This window comes from Heptranchias perlo, unplaced genomic scaffold (genome assembly GCF_035084215.1).
Source record: "Heptranchias perlo isolate sHepPer1 unplaced genomic scaffold, sHepPer1.hap1 HAP1_SCAFFOLD_163, whole genome shotgun sequence".
In the NCBI taxonomy this organism is placed as follows: domain Eukaryota; kingdom Metazoa; phylum Chordata; class Chondrichthyes; order Hexanchiformes; family Hexanchidae; genus Heptranchias; species Heptranchias perlo.
This window is the reverse complement of record NW_027138892.1, coordinates 406,030-420,103: the sequence shown is the minus strand read 5'-3', so window position 1 is coordinate 420,103 and position 14,074 is coordinate 406,030. Positions and strand designations below refer to the sequence as shown.

The 14,074-nt window shown below is 47.5% G+C and overlaps 2 non-coding genes across 2 annotated transcripts; both read left to right on the top strand.

Moving 5' to 3' along the window:
• Nucleotides 1–5,175: 5,175 nt before the first annotated feature.
• trnah-gug (transfer RNA histidin (anticodon GUG)) lies at nucleotides 5,176–5,247 on the top strand. Its single transcript has one exon. It is a non-coding gene; the product is annotated as a tRNA-His (tRNA).
• Nucleotides 5,248–7,836: 2,589 nt separating this feature from the next.
• Nucleotides 7,837–7,909, top strand: trnaf-gaa (transfer RNA phenylalanine (anticodon GAA)). Its single transcript has one exon. It is a non-coding gene; the product is annotated as a tRNA-Phe (tRNA).
• Nucleotides 7,910–14,074: the final 6,165 nt, after the last annotated feature.

Below are 14,074 nucleotides of genomic sequence, written 5' to 3'. Positions count from 1 at the left end.
AATAGTAACTTTCAAAAGGGAATTGGATAAATACTTGACGTGAAAAAATTCACAGGGCTGTGGGGAAAGAGCCGGGGAGTGGGACTAACCCACTTCCTTCTGTGTTCATCCCTGGAAAAAACTCTCCCCCCAGGTCACTTACAACGGCACTTTCAAATTCCCAACTGTCCAGCCTTTGGCCCTCCATTCACCACGACATTTCTGCAGCTACTGATTTGCTCAATCACACCCTCACCTCTACCTTTGATGCCCTTGTCCCCATTAAAACCATTACTCTTCTCTCACCCTGGTCGATCCTCTTGGTGCTGCCCTCATTTCCACTCCTGTGAGCCCAAGGGACGCAGACTTGATCATTTATGGTGGACAACTGGTTAACCATTCATCACCAGATCTGTGCTGGACCACATAAAGCACTATCGGGTCCTGCTCTCCTCTGACAAAACTGCTCACTATTCCAGGATGATGTAAAGATAACCCCCGGCTTCTCTTCACTACAAACCGTCTTCTGACATTTCCCTCCCCCCTATCTTCTGAAACATCTCAATTAGATCACCACTTAATCTCCGAAACTCAAGGGAATAAAAGTCTCGCCTACAAGACCTGTCCTCATAATTTAACCCTTTTAGCCCCGATATCATTCTGGTGAATCTGTTCTACACCCCAGTCAAGGCCAATATGTCCCTCCTGGGGTACGGTGCCCAGAACTGAACGCAGTTCTCCAGATGTGGTCTCACCAGGGCTTTATGCATCTGTATCATAACTTCCACCATTTGTATTCCAGCCCCTTCAGATGAAGGCTCACATTCCATTAATTATTTTTTGTACCTGCCCGCTAGTTTTTAGTGATTTCTGGAGATGGACCCCTGAACCTCTCTGCTCCTCCATAGTTCCTAGTTTCTCGTCATTTAGAAAATACTCTGATTTATCTTTTTAATGTTCCAAGTGGATTATATCTCACTTCCCCACATTGAACTCCATCTGCCACAGTTTTACCCTCTCATTTAATCATCAATGTCCCTTCACTACTTCCTGCTCCCATCTACACTATTTACTGCGCCACCTAACTTGCTGGTTTAGGGGTGAAAACTGCCCTCCGCTTCACTGTTAGTGCAAGAGACAACTTTGTAGATGCCGTGTAGTGTGACAGACCGGCTCGTTGGACCTGCTCGTTTCATCTCATCTCATTTTCAGCAAACCGGAATATTCCTGAAATAGAGGATGGTGAATCACAGCTCGAGAAACCGATCCCCTCGACCAATGGGGACTGCGCCTTCCAACAAATAGGCATTGATGGGGCAAAGTGAGTCTGCTGCTCAGAAATAATACAGCACAGATCATCACTCGTGCAAGCTTCACACCCTTTAGTTTGGAAAAGTAAACTGATGGGAGACAGCTGCTGTCGTGAATGGGTTTCCAAAACTCAAATCAAATGGATTTGTCCTGTGTTGTGAATTACTATTTGTCTGATTCAGGTAATCAGAGCAGTGGGGACTGCATTTTGGACATTCCGAATACCAATGCCCTGTCACGTGAGCCTGTCGTTCTATTCCCGTTCCAAGTCCTCTTTTAAATTTCGATGACTTCCCCGAAATTTGCTTGGAGGACTGTTCGAATCGCAGTCCAGCCCTTCCCACTGTCGCATCCTCTAAATCTCCACCCAGGATTTTCACTGGTGCAACTTTCATCAACTTGAGCTACTTTTTAATTTCAAAAGCAAAGTGCTGCGGATTCTGGAAATCTGAACTATAAACAGAAAATGCTGGATACACTCAGCCGGTCAGGCAGCATCTGTGGAGCGAGTTCTGATGAAAGGTCACCGACCTGAAACATTCCCTCTGTTTCTCTCTCCACAGAGGCTGTCTGACCTGCTGAGAGTTCGCAACATTTTCTGCTTCTACTTTTTAATTTGTTCTTTGCATTCACTGTGCCGATACGTTACTCGACCCACTGCGCGGCATCTGGTGGTTCGGATTCGGGGCTCTCACCACCGCGGTGTGGGTTTGATTCCTGGTCAGGGAAATAATTTTCACAAAACAATTATGAATTTTAATAAATGAACACATGAAACTCTGTGAAAGATGAATGATTGTTGTAATCGCCATGAATGAAGCGATAACTTTCTGCAGACTGACTGACGGAAATGCTAACATGGTTACCGAGTGACACGTGGGGAAGTTATTGTGTTTTGCATTTGATGAATTTTCATCCGTTCTCATTTTAAAGACTGTATTTTAAGAGAGTGGTTAAAATGTTCAGTGTTTATGACACCAGGAATGTGGTGCAGCCGTTGTTAAATTTAACAGGAAAAGCCAATTATCTCCCACTTTTCACAAGAGCAAATTCCCAAATAATATTCCCACCTGGGAACCTTTCGCGTGTGAGGAAAACGCGATAACCGCTACACTCTGGAAACCGCTGCTCATGTTAATTCAATTGTGTGACTCCTCCATGAAACAACATCACTTCTGTCCCACACTAAAAGCTCTCAATCCTTCCCTTTCACAAACATTTCACTGATCAAAACTTCACAAGTCACACAGGAAAAACTCTTCATTCCAAAATCATTAAACTCCCGAAGGAGCTGCGGGGACAGACTGAGCAAACCTGCGTTCAGTCGTCAAAGGCGGTGTGTGAAGGGTGTGGGTGTGTTGTCATCCTGAGAGACAGCGACAGGCCCGTGACACAGAGCGAAGGCAGGAACTGAGAAATGTGGCCATTCAGGTCCATAAATAGGCAGACACTCAGCCCCAGTCATTCATTCCGACACACGGTCCGGTAGTTAGTCAGTCAGTCGGGTCGGGAGGCCTGCAGACAGCAAACAAAGAGCCAGAGAATAAAGCAGCGACTCAATCAGACGGATAAACCGGGAGACAGACAGACAGACGGTGACGCGGGCGGGGACTCAGCCCTGTAGATAAGCAGACTGTATCCTTTGCCTTTTACTCTGATTTGTCAGTAATAATTTAAAACCACTTCTGGTTCGGTCCCTTCCTTTAATCCTGTACAGCAGCAGTGACAAAAACTTTGTGGATTTGAGGGTTGAGCCGAATCCGAGTCAGTTCCCCGGTCCCCGGGAGAAATTCCCCAATTCCTGGGCACTTTGTATCAAGCAGCAGTTAGCAGCAAAAAGTGTTATTAATGGGAGTAGTGGGACTGAGAAATACTTAAACAGCCGACACCCTGTAAAACAGAGCTCCAAGTATCGGTTTAAATAAAGTCCTGAACTGACAGAGCGGAGGGCAGATGAGGATTGAATTAAATCCCAATTCACTGAATCTAAACAAGGTTTAAAGAAGTGAATCTGTCCGGAGTGGGATTCCTGGGCCTGTGTGTGAGCTGCACCTGGATCGGTCCCGTTCAGTAAAGAGAGACCGGCAGGCGGCTCCCAGACACGGCTCAGGCCGGGACCGGCAGCTCTCCGCCGGCAGCGGCTGGATGAGAGAGCGGGGATCCTGAGCTGTTGTTGAGGCGGTCTGGCTGCTGCTGCTTCCGCCTCTCGCCCTCCGAGAGTCCCGGCGGCGGTCGGTACCGATCTCCCTCCTCTGGATCCGGATCCACCTCCTGTCGCAACTGACAGCGTCTGATTCCCGATCAGAAAGCTGCGAGTTCGAATCAGGTCGGGATCACAGCATTTTCACAGCGGCTCAGGGTCCTGGGACTGGTTTTAAATCAGTGTTTGAGGGATGGGCTGTTCAGGTTTTATGCTATAATAATAATCAGAATTAAGTTTGATGGATTAAAATGCTTTTTTCTGTTACTTTCTATTTACACACTCACCAGTTTCAGACAGAAACGGGTAACAATGTTTAAGGGATGTGATGTGCAGCCTCATCTCCCATCCTTTAAGTCCAAGGTCGCAGACTTGAACGTTTCTGGCAGACAACTGGTTCAGCCATTCATCGCCAGATCTGGCGGCAGCACTTAAAGCACCATCAGGTCCTGCTCTCTGCCAAAACTGCTCACTATTCCAGGATCATCCTGGAATGTAAAGATAACCCCGGCTTCTCTTCACTATGAACCATCTTCTTAAACCCCTCTCCCCTCCTCCCTCCACCCTCACCTCCAACAACAAGTGCGAGGAGCTCATGGATTTCTTTGTCACTAAGACTGGGACCATCCGTTCAGCTGCCTCTTCCGTTTCTCTCCCTTCCCCCAGCCCACAAGCTAAACTTCCCCTCAGGTTCCCCCTGCCCCAGCCCTGAACTCGCATCTTTCTCTAGTTTCTCTCCTATCTCCCCTCTTGCCCTCTCTGAGCTCATCTTGACCATGAGACCCACCCCCTACTCCTTCGACCCTATTCACACCAAACTACTGACCACCAAACTTCCCTTCCTGGCCACCATGTTAGCCCGATATTGTTAACGGTTCCCTCTCCTCAGGTACTGTCCCCCTCCCCTTCAAATCTGGCGTCATCGCACCCTCCTCAAAAAACTCACCCTTGACCTCTCGGTCCTTGCAAACTACTGCCCCCATCTCCAACCGAGTTGAAAAGTGGGATCATTATATCAAATCGAGAGACTTTTCACCTCCCCCTCCAAATATTCAAACCACCGTTCAGGAGGAGAACCCCTCTGCTCGCTGACCTACATTGGTTCCCAGTCCACCAACATCTCAAATTTTAAATTCTCATCCTCGTGTTCAAATCCCTCCATGACCTCGCCCCTCACTAGCTCTGAAACCTCCTCCACCCCTACAACCCTCCGAGATCTCTGAGCTCCTCCAATTCAGGCCTCTTGCGCATCCACGATTTTCATCGCTCCACCATTGGCGGCCGTGCCTTCAACCGACTGGGTCCAAAGCTCTGGATTTCCCTCCCGAAACCTCCCGCCTCTCTACCTCTCTCTCCTCCCTTAAGATGCTCCTTAAACGCTCTCTGCTTGCTTAAAAACTGTTTAATCTTCAACCTTTTCCAGTTCTGACGAAGCGTCATCGACCTGAAACGTTAACTCTGTTTCTCTCTCCACAGACGCTGCCTGACTTGCTGATTATTTACAGCATTTTCTGTTTTTATTTCAGCTTTCCAGCATCTGCAGTATTTTGCTTCTAATATCTCCTTCTGTGGCTCGGGGTCAAATATTGTTTAAAAAAGCTCCTGTGAAGCGCCTTGGGACGTTTTGCTACCTTAAAGGCGCAATTTAAATAGTTCGGGCAGATCGCTTACCACTGACATGTGGCGCCGTGATCGTATAGTGGTTAGTACTCTGCGTTGTGGCCGCAGCAACCTCGGTTCGAATCCGAGTCACGGCATAGTGTGCGCTGCTCCTTTTATTCTCTCCCGCGCTTGCAAATATAATGCAACAATCGATCAATCCTCAATACGTGAAAAAAAAAAATTTTTGGTGGCGAAAACCTATTTATTTCATCAAATCCCAGCACTCTCACATGCCTGTACTTGATGTTCCACAGTTCAAACCCGCCTCTTCTCCCAGCTTTTCTTCCTTCCACAATCAATAGGCCGCCTTTACTTTCCTCCTTCCATTTCATGGACACTTTCCTGCTCCATTGCCGACTCTAACATTCACTTTCACGATCTCACGCCTTTAAGTTTGTTCTGCTCCGACCGCTGTTTCTATTGGGCACATGTCCCATTCACACCAATGTTCATTTGTGCCTTGAAACCAGTCGATACATTTCGATCTGCGTGACCGCTCGACAGACAAACACGACGAAAGCAGGGCTGGTCTCTGGAAAGACAGCCGCCCGAATGTTCACGAAATTTACTTGGGGAATCTTGTGATCCAGGGGATGGTAACTGAAGAACTGGTTTTTGTTTTGATGCTTGTTGGCTCTTTTCTCTCAGCAGTTGAGTTGCGTGAGTGACGGGCAGCGCTACAGAGCTGCGAATGGCGGTTGAAAGGTGCACATTTGACAAGTTGGGGCGGTGCAGTAAGATCGGAAGTGTTTCGCCTTGATCTTAATAGTTCTGTTGAAATTTGTGATTGAATCGAGTAGAGGATATATGTAAAGAGCGCCTGTGGGGAAAAAGGAGCGATTACAGGCCATGAGCGAAAGGTCTTTCAAATTCTCGTGGTGCAGGACGCTGTGTGCGGAAACGGCAGATTTTAAAGCGCGTGTGTCGGAAAGTAAAGTGCGATCTTGTGTGTGAGAAGAGCACAAGAAAGTTGTGCTTGAAGCTGCGTCCTTGAGGCAAGTTGCAGGTAGTCAGGAAAACTGCGACAGTGAAAGCTCAAAAATAAACCCAGAAACTGCTGGCAACACTCAGCAGGTCAGGTAGTATCTGTGGGGAGATACTCAAGTATTTATCCAATTCTCCTTTCAAAGTTACGATTGAATCGAGCTCCACCATCCTTTTAGGCAGTGCGTTCCAGATCATAACAATTCGCTGTGCAAAAAAAACTCCTTATTTCCCTTCTAGTTCTTTCGCCAATTATCTTAAATCTGCGTCCGTTGGTTGCCAGTGGGTGAAGTTTCTCCTTATTTACTCGATCAAAACCCCTCTTAATTTTGAACACGTGGATTACTTCTACCCTTAACCTTCATTGCTCGAAGCAGAACAATCCCAGGTTCTCGAGTCTCTCCACACAACTAAACCCCATCCCTGGTATAATTCTGGGAAATCTCCTCTCCATCCTCTCCAAGACCTTGACCTCCTTAATAAATTATAGTGCCCAGAATTGGACACAATACTTCAGATGAGGCCTGAACAATGATTTATAAACGTTTAATATAACTTCCTTGCTTTTGTCCTCCATTTCTCTATTATTAAGCCAAGGAACTGGATGCTGTTTTAACGGCTTGAACAAATCGTGCTGCCACATTCAAAGATGTTGATGAAAATTACCAGGAACACATTGAGTCAGCTCACTCGGCACAGGCCCGGGACTGAGCCTCGGCTTCTCTTGCTCCGTGGCTCAGTCGCACACCTAGTGAGATCAGCTCACTCAGTACAGGCTGGAGATTGAACATGTGCCCATCCTGCTCTGTGTGGGATTCAGTACCACATCAGTTGAGATCAGCTCACTCAGCACAGGCCGGGATGGCGGAGAGAGACAGAGACACGTGTTGTGATCTGTAACTTTTTATAAACACTTCAGTTTATTTCACTCCGTGTCCAAAACTGTGCGATCTCCCCTGGTGTGTCAGCTTTCAGTGTTTATACAGAGTGTAATGTATTGAATTGTCTCTTGGATCACACGGGGTGGGAGACGGGGGTCTGTGTGCGGAGGGTTCGGGGGGTGAGCTCTGATTCCCGCCCTCTTCTGGATTGAAAGGAGAAAAGAATGAATGAGAGAGAGAAGCGATGTGGGAGAAGGGATGATGGAAGAATTTGTCCATGAACCTCATTAAAATGGCCCAAAAACAAGATAATATTAAGATATCATCAGCAGAACATTAATACAAGCTGTAAAACAAAAGCAAAATACTGCAGATGCTGGAAATCTGAAGTGAAAACAGAAAATGCTGGAAATACTCAGCAGGTCAGGCAGCATCTGTGGAGAGAGTTCTGATGAAAGGTCATCGACCTGAAAGGATGTTTCTCTCTCCACAGATGCTGCCTGACCTGCTGAGTGTTTCCCGCATTTTCTGTTTTTATTATTAATATAACCCGAGCTCTGTCGAGCGTTTGTTGGTCGATTCACTGATAAAGCTGGGAATTGAGGGGAAGCTGGTTCATGGCGAACCCCAGCTCTGAATCCCCCCGGCAGAGAGTTCAAGGAATGTTTAATGTAAATGAGATTCAACGACAGGATCAGAAAATCTCTCCTTGATGGTCGGTCTCATTCTCCCGAAGTGAGGAATGAGCGGGAGGGGCAATTCCACCCGGGGTTATATTTTATTCCAAGAGGCTGACCCAAAAGATCAGTTTGCAGTGGGGCCGAAATAGCTCAGTTGGGAGAGCGTTAGACTGAAGATCTAAAGGTCCCTGGTTCGATCCCGGGTTTCGGCAGTTTTGGGTTATTTTGTTTCTTCTTCTTTGGGCCGATTCTCGAACATTTATTTACACTGACATTTTTACCCAACAGTGAACGGTTGGGGATGGAATAGAGAGACATCAAGGATGTCTGTATTTCGCTTTTATTTCTCTATTTCCTTCTGCCTTTCTCTCTGGTTTTTGTCTCTCTCGGTGCCCGATGAACATTTGATTTGATGCATTTGTCCTAAACTGATGCCTTTTCCACATCTCAGGGCGGTCAGACACGCTCTGTCTGTCTGTTACTGCTTGTGACCATTAACGGGAACAGGCCGCGAGTTAAACATTTATCAGCAAACCGCCAGAGAGATAACACAGCGGGAATAAAACACATTGCCTCACATTGTTAGACACCGAGTGACACAGATTGTAATGTGTGTCAGTAAACAGACCCGGAAAACAGAGTCCGAGAAAGGAAAGAAATAGAGAGATAGAAAAGAGTCATAAAAAGAAAGAAAACCCTTTCTCCACCCCAACAACAACAACAACTTGCATTTATATCGCGCCTTTAACGGAGTAAAACGTCCCAAGGCGCTTCACAGGAGCGATTATCAAACAAAATGTGACACGGAGCCACATAAGGAGATATTGGGACAGGTGAGGTCGGTTTTAAATGTCTTAAGGGAGGAGAGAGAGGTAGAGAGGCGGGGAGGTTTAGGGAGGGAAATCCAGAGCTTTGGGCCCAGTCGGTTGAAGGCACGGCCGCCAATTGTGGAGCGATGAAAATCGTGGATGCGCAAGAGGCCTGAATTGGAGGAGTTCAGAGATCTCGGAGGGTTGTCGGGGTGGAGGAGGTTACAGAGATCGGGAGGGGCGAGGTCATGGAGGGATTTGAACACGAAGATGAGAATTTAAAATTTGAGATGTTGGTGGACTGGGAGCCAATGTAGGTCAGCGAGCAGAGGGGTTCTCCTCCTGAACGGTGGTTTGAATGTTTGGGGGGCGGGGCTGTGATAAATATCTCGATTTAATATAATGATCCCACTTTTCAACTACCCCGAATTATTACAATGCTGACCTGGAATAATCTAGAACATACCGCAAAACAAGACATGAAGATCAATGGTCACTTTAGCAAGGAGTTTAAAAGATTCTTCTAAGAAGGAGAAGGCTCAAGAAATGGACTGTGAACATTTCATGATGGCCGATTTATTTGTGTCGAGGGAGAGGGATGAGACACATGAAATGTTTCACACATTTCAAATCTCCCCGGTCAGACTGGCGATTGTTTATTGATCAGGAAGATGGCTGGTAATAATCTGAGACCCAGTGAAGAGGTGAGAACAGAGCAGCAGGGAATGATCCCAGAACAATAGGAGCCAGCAGCTCACCGTCTGGTCCCTGTGTCAGGGACAATACACAACACCTCAGCTCCAGACCAGGAACAGAGAGCTGCTGTTAACGTGGCCCAGCCCTCGCAAACTGCTGGAACTGTGGGATGATGGAAATCAGACTTTGGGTCTTGGAGGCTGCTTTAGCGGCTCAGTGGCTCATCGAAAGAATGATTTCTATTAAAGAGCAGGGCTCTGCTCCATCACAGACTGATACTGTATAGTACATGGCAGAGTAAAGCTCCCTCCACAATATGCCATCAAACACTCCGGGGGCAGGTGCATCAAGGGTTAGATGAAGATTAAATCTCCCTCCACACAGTCACAGAGGATGTCATTTGTGACTTTGACAAGGGCCGTTTCAGGACTGTGGCAGGAGTGGAAACCTGATTGGAGGGATTCAAACATGGTGTTGTGGGAAAGATGGACATGGATTTGGGAGGCGACAACACTTTGAAGAGGAAAGGGAGGTGGGAGATGGGGTGGTAGTTTGCAAGGATACAGGGGTCAAGGGTGGGTCTTTTATGAAGGAGGGTGATGATGGAAGATTTGATGGGGAGGGGGACAGTACCTGAGGAGAGGAGACCATTAACAATGTCAGCTGACATGGGGCCAGGAAGGGAGGTTGTGTGGTCAGCAGTTTGGTGGGAATAGGGTTGAGGGAGCAGGAGGTGGGTCAAGAGAGCTCAGAGAGGGCATGAGGGGAGGTAGGAGAGAAACTTGGTGGGCGAGGGGAATGGAGGGAGAGCGGCAGAGGCAGCTGAATGAATGGTCTCAATCTTAGTCACATCCCCCATGATTGTCTTTCAATTTATCTTAAATCTTTCTCTTCTGGTTATTAACCCTTCCATCACTGGAAACAATTTCTCCTTCCATACTCTGTCAATCCCTTTCATAATTGTGAATACCTCCTTTGAATCGTCCGTTAACTTTCCGGTTGTAGTCTCAGTGCCCTTCCTGCTAATCTGTTTTTCAGTTCCCATATGGTCTAGCGGTGAGGAATCCTGTTTTTCACCCAAGTGGCCCGGGTTCGACTCCCGGTATGGGGTTAGTGAACTTTTAGTCCCAGCCTCCCAATTTGCCTGCAGTCCGGGGTGTGGCTGCTCCTTCCTCTCTCGCTTCTGTGTCAGCCCCACAATCACACTGAGAAATGAGGCAAACCACAGCTCTGAAAGGGACAGTGCACCAAAAACCCAGTCCCACAAGCTGAAGGGAAGCAAGCAACAATGTCCCGACAGGTCACTCAGCAGCTCATGGCCAAGTGTTTGACGACAATCGTCTTATCATTTACTGTAAAACCCGAGTCTGAGTGAAACACGCACAGAACAATCTTGAAACACTCAGCGGGTCGGGCCCCATCTGCGGAGAGAACGGACCAATTGACTGAGAGTCTCAATGATTCGAGGAAAGAGACACGGCCCACTGTGAGAAACAAGGAACTTGCATTTGTATCGCACCTTGCACATCCGCAGGACATCCCAACGCACTTCACTGGAACTTCAGTCACTATCGTTTTATAAGAGAACGTAGCAGCCAAGTTGTGTACAGCAAGATCCCACAAACAGTGATGAGATATTGAGCAGATCGCCTGTTTGTTGGGTGCTGATGGTTGTGGAAAGAATATTGGCCAGGACACCGGGAGAACTCTCTGTTCTTCACAAATTGCTACGGGACATTTAAAACCTCGGAGCAGAAAGAAGGGACCCCCATTAAACACCTCATTCAAAGGACAGCACCTCTCACGATGCAGCTCCCTCTCAGAACGACACAGTCAGTCTGGATCATGTGTCCCAGTCCTGGAACGGGAGCTGGAACCCACACCCTTCTAAACACCAGCCTGACTACCTGGGGTTACTCTCACCCCCGGCTAGTCATGAAACAGACTGTGCCACTCCCAGAGTAACTGATGACCACAGCCTCAGCCCTGGGTCCCGGTCTGCACCATAACCGCAGCCTGTCACCGCTCATAGAAAGTGGCGTGGGATTCCTGAGTTCATTCTGTGATGTGCATTGGGGGAGTGGGACTACATGGATTGATCTTGCATCGAGCCGGTCAGGACTCGATGGGCCAAATGGCCTCCTTCCGTGCTGTAACCTTTCTATGATTCTTTGATTCGATGTGGATGGAGAGGGTTACAAGTAAGTGATCAGAGATGGCCTTATCCATGATTGACACAATCGGGAGTAGAGAGGCCACGTGAGATGGCAAGGTCGAGGGGGTGGCCATGAATATGGGTCGGGGAGTTTCGATGCAGGGAGCGATTAAGGCAAGATAAAGAATCACACAATAGACTTGTTAGCAAAATTGAAGCCCATGGGGTTAAACGGACAATGGCAGCGTGGATACAAATTTGGCTAAGGGGCAGATAACAGAGAGTAGTGGTGAACGGTTGTTTTTCAGATTGGAGGCAAGTATACAGTGGTGTCCCCCAGGGCTCCGTATTATGGCCACTGCTCTTTTTGATATATATTAATGACTGGGACTTGAGAGTATAGGGTATAATTTCAAATTTTGCACATGATACGAAACTCGAAAATGTAATAACCAATGTTGAGGATAGTAACAGACTTCAGGAAGACATAGACAGACTGGTGAAATGGGCAGAAACATGGCAGATGAAATTTAATGCAGAGAATTGTGAAGTGATACATTATGGTAGGAAGAATGAGGAGAGACAATATAAACTAAATGGTGCAATTTTAAAGGGAGTGCAGGAATAGAGAGACCTGGGAGTGTAGTTACACAAATCTTTGAAGGTGGCAGGATAAGTTGAGAAGGCTGTTAAAAAAAGCAAATGGGGCCCTTGGCTTTATTAATTGAGGCACAGAATAGAAAAGCAAGGAATTGATACTAAACCTTTATAAAACACTGGTTGGGCCTCAGCTGGAGTATTGTGTTCAATTCTGGACACCAAACATTGGGAAGGATGTCAAGGCCTTCGAGAGGGTGCAGAGGAGATTTACTAGAATGGTGCCATGGATGAGGGACTTCAGTTATGTGGAGAGACTGATTAATGTTCCATCTGAACTGCCCCATCAAACACTCCCAGGACAGGTACAGCACCTGTTATATGCAGAATGAAGCTCCCTCCACACTGTCAAATCAAACATTCCTAGGGCAGGTACAACACGGGTTAGATACACAGTAATGCTTCCTCTACTCTGTGCAGTTTAGATCTCGCCTCAGATTTCAGATAAAAGGTTGCTTTGCTGCACAGTCTGCTGGTGTCTCTCTGTATCTCTGCACCCAGTTGCACCGCTCTCTCCCTCCATCTGTTTGTGCCTCTCTGCATCTCTGTACTCAGTTACACCGCTCTCTACCTCCCTCTGCAGGTGTCTCTCTGTATCTGTGTACTCAGTCACACCGCTCTCCACCTCCCTCTTCTGGTGTCTCTCTGTACCTCTGTACTCAGTTACACCGCTCTCTACCTCCCTCTACTGGTGTCTCTCTGTATCTCTGTACTCTGTTACACCGCTCTCTACCTCCCTCTGCTGGTTTCTCTCTGTATCTCTGTACTCAGTCACACCGCTCTCCACCTCCCTCTTCTGGTGTCTCTCTGTACCTCTGTACTCAGTTACACCGCTCTCTACCTCCCTCTGCTGGTGTCTCTCTGTATCTCTGTACACAGTTACACCGCTCTCTACCTCCCTCTGCTGGTTTCTCTCTGTATCTCTGTGCACAGTTACACCGCTCTCTACCTCCCTCTGCTGGTGTCTCTCTGTATCTCTGTACTCAGTCACACCGCTCTCTACCTCCCTCTGCTGGTGTCTCTCTGCATCTCTGTACTCAGTTGCACCGCTCTCTCCCTCCGTCTTCTGGTGTCTCTCTGGTTCTCTGTACTCAGTCACACCGCTCTCTACCTCCCTCTGCTGGTGTCTCTCTGTATCTCTGTACACAGTTACACTGCTCTCTACCTCCCTCTGCTGGTGTCTCTCTGTACTCAGTCACACCGCTCTCTACCTCCCTCTGCTGGTGTCTCTCTGGATCTCTGTACTCAGTCACACCGCTCTCTACCTCCCTCTGCTGGTGTCTCTCTGTATCTCTGTACTCAGTTACACCGCTGTCTACCTCCCTCTGCTGGTGTCTCTCTGTATCTCTGTACTCAGTTGCACCGCTCAGTCTGTCCCCACAGCTCCTCCGGGAGTTCAATGATTTTTAAATGAAGACTTTTTCCTGTGTGACTTCTGAAGTTTTGATCAGTGAAATGTTTGTGAAAGAGACGGATTGTGAGCTTGTAGTGTGGGACAGAAGTGATGTTATTTAATGGAGAAGCCACAAGATGCTATAAATTGAGTAGTGGTTTCTGTCCTGTGGCGGTTATCACGTTTGCCTCCCACGCGAGCGATTCCCGGGCGGGAACCTATTTTGGGAATTCGCTCCATGTGAATCTCCAGAGTGAGTTTCTTCTCCTGTGAAATGGGGGCGATAATTGGCTTTTCCTGCTAAATGTAGCAACGGCTGCACCACATTCCTTCGGGGGAGATGGGATTTTGGAGACGAGATGATGGAAGAAAGTGCCCACGAACCTGATTAAATGAGGCCAAACACAAGATAATATTAAGATGTCATCAGCTGAACATTAACATAACCTGAGCTCCGACATCTGGTCTGGTCCCATTCCCCCAGAGTGAGGAATGAGCGGGAGGGGAAATTCCACCCGGTTTATATTTTCCTCCAAGGAGATGTCACAAAGTCCAATTTACATTGGAGCCGAAATAGTTGAGTTTGGAGAGCGTGAGATTGAAGATCTGAAGGTCTCTGGGTTTGATTCTGTGTTCGGCAATTTTTGTTGCTTTGTTCTCGTTCTTT